At 40.5% G+C, this 2,791-nt stretch overlaps 1 long non-coding RNA gene across 1 annotated transcript in view; it reads right to left on the bottom strand.

The window, feature by feature from the left end:
- Positions 1 to 188: 188 nt before the first annotated feature.
- The window catches only part of LOC119469909, a 13,057-nt gene continuing 10,454 nt past the window's right edge, over positions 189 to 2,791 (bottom strand). The window contains exon 3 of the long non-coding RNA XR_005198769.1: positions 189 to 2,578. This is a non-coding gene — a long non-coding RNA (uncharacterized LOC119469909). The remainder of the gene's footprint in view (positions 2,579 to 2,791) is intronic.

Genomic DNA, 2,791 nt, shown 5'->3' on the forward strand with positions numbered 1-2,791 from the left:
AAAAAAAAAAAAAAAAAGAAAGAAAGAAAAATAAAAATAAAAAATAAAAATTTGGGACCTAAAAGGCTGGACTGTATAAGCATAGCAGTTTTTTCTTCCCTTTTAACCTCATCAATTTTTTGTTGAATTTCTGCATGTAACATATTAACATATTTTCCTGAAAATACAGCTTTCTCAATTTATTTTCCTAAGATGAGTTGTTGGATGCAGGTTGAAGAGAGGGGCTCTTTGTATTGTTTTTCAAAATACCCAGGGGCCTGTCACCATCTTGTGAATCTGAAAAAAGCAGTTTAATGAACGGTAACAACATTGATTCCACATCTTCTACATTTCCGTCTGAGAAATAAGGCAAGATATAATTTAGTGCACTGATAACATCACTTTCATCATTGATGTCCAGCTGCTCACTCCCAAAGCCTAACAAGTTGATGCCATTGCCGTCTGAAGGCATCTCCGGCTCAATAGTCAGCTCAGTGCTCATGTGCTTCTTCTGGGCTTGTAACACCTTCATGAACGCTCCTCAGGGACTCCCTATAGATGCTTCTCCAACTGTCAAAAAAGAAGAGACTGCTTTGATAATGAAAGATGTTGGGACGGCATGGATCAGTCCACCGCTGTTCGCCCCAGTCATACAGAGTAGGAGTCAGCAAACATTCAAGTGCCATTCAGACAGGAAAAACATACACCCAAACCTAAACCTATGAAATGGCAACAACAAAAAAAGGAAAAGACATGTTTTGAAAACATGGCCACCTACTTGGAACATTTCACAGTGTGACATAGATTAACTCTGCTTAGGATTATTCCATTGATTCCTAGAGCCCAATTGCCCAGAGCTCAGTCAAAGCCCAAGGTGGAAGACAAGTGCTTCCCTGATGAGCTAGCCTCTCAGCAGACTGCTCTGTACCCTGTGCTGTCCTGCCTCAGATGCAGGGAGAGCACAAGTCTCGCTGTCTCCTCGTAGTCAGTGTGCCTGCGTTCTTCCTACTATCACAGGTGAATGCAATGAAAGGCAGCCCTTTGAGAGGAGCAGGGGTGGAGATGCTCAAGCGAGGGCCCCTCCCATTGCTGATAGATCCTCATCTGGCATATGCTCTGTCCACTCACCCCATTCTCTGCTTCCACGTATACTGGCCCTATAACAGAAGACTTGACAGGGAAAAATACACTGTGTCCATCTTAGTTCTTTTTTTAAATTTGAGTAGGAATCTGGTGTGTAGCTTAAGAAATTTTTAATTTGTCAGGTTGTATGCCTATGTTGTCTAATGTACAATGAATGTATGGTATAATAGCAATTTCTGGATAAACATTACTTGAGGTCCTAAAATGCAGAAGGGAAAAAGCAACTTTTGTCAGATGCCGACTTTGCTTTCATTTCATCTCTAACATTTTGGATGGGAAATCATCCAAAGCTTCCGACTGCATGAAGGTCAAGTATGCCACTGTGCAGCTGAGTGTCTTTTCCAGAATTACAAGTATTCTGGGTGATGGTGAGGGTCAGAAGGTGAAGATTGTGAGAAAGGAGAAACATGGGCTTGGGGAGAACCCAGAACTGCGGGCAGAAGACCTGGCACTCGGCTACAGCACTTAGCACCTCTAATCTTGTTTTTCTTTATCTGTAAAAGGAGATTAACAATGCTTTTCTACCCACCTCTTGGCGAGAAGGAAATAATACAATTCGTTAAAAAAAAAAAGTTTTGAAAAATAAGCAACACTATCTTTGTGTAAGTAGCCAAGCATTATTTATTACACCCTGTATCAGTGGTAGATACCTGTATTCAAGCTACCTGGACATGAAAGCAGTCACATTTTAGAAGTCATGAAGTTGGTGCTAATAAACCAAATATACACAAAAACACTTGAAAGCACTTGAGTGTTTGTTCTGTGAAAAGAAAGGTCTGAAATTCAGAGCAACTTCAGAGTTGGATGGTCTAAGAATGCAAAAGCCCTCCATTACATTAGAAGAGCCAGGTAGCAATTTCTGGTTATGGAACCAGAAGCTCTCAGGCTTCAAATAAAACAGCATCACTTGTACTCTTATAAAATTCTAAAAACAAAAAAACCAAAACCAGTTCTATAACTGTTCTATAAGGCAGAGGTACCTGAGACCTCATGTATATAAAGCCAGCTTACACTATATGAATAAATTACCACTGGGGACAAAGTACCAAACAGAGAGCACAGTACACAGTGTGTGAATATTAATGTTACTCCCTAGCCTTTCTATTCCTTTGTCTTGGTCCTGTATGCATATGCAGTTCTATTATTAAGTTTTATAACTGAGAACTTGACTCTCAACAAGAGAGTAGTTCAGAAATTTAGGGAGTTTAACTCTGAATGAGTAAAGAAAAATAAAGCAATTATATCATTAGCTTAAAATTTTATCAATTAAAAATAAAAAATTAAAAACAAATACTTAAAATAATGTAACAGTTTATCACCAGGCAATTTGGACTCACGACAATGTGTGGTGTTTGTCAGACATGCACTGTTGCAATGCAGCTTGACTGTCTTGCAGACAACCTCAAAGCTATTTTTAAATTGGCACAGGCAGCAGGCCATAAGGCTAGGTAAGATCCTATAGATAAAAACACAGAACAGCCGGGCGCGGTGGCTCAAGCCTGTAATCCCAGCACTTTGGGAGGCCGAGGCGGGTGGATCACGAGGTCGAGAGATCAAGACCATCCTGGTCAACACGGTGAAACCCCGTCTCTACTAAAAATACAAAAAACATTAGCTGGGCATGGTGGTGCGTGCCTGTAATCCCAGCTACTCAGGAGGCTGAGGCAGG

Source organism: Cebus imitator, unplaced genomic scaffold (assembly GCF_001604975.1).
Source record: "Cebus imitator isolate Cc_AM_T3 unplaced genomic scaffold, Cebus_imitator-1.0 Scaffold990, whole genome shotgun sequence".
Taxonomy (NCBI): domain Eukaryota; kingdom Metazoa; phylum Chordata; class Mammalia; order Primates; family Cebidae; genus Cebus; species Cebus imitator.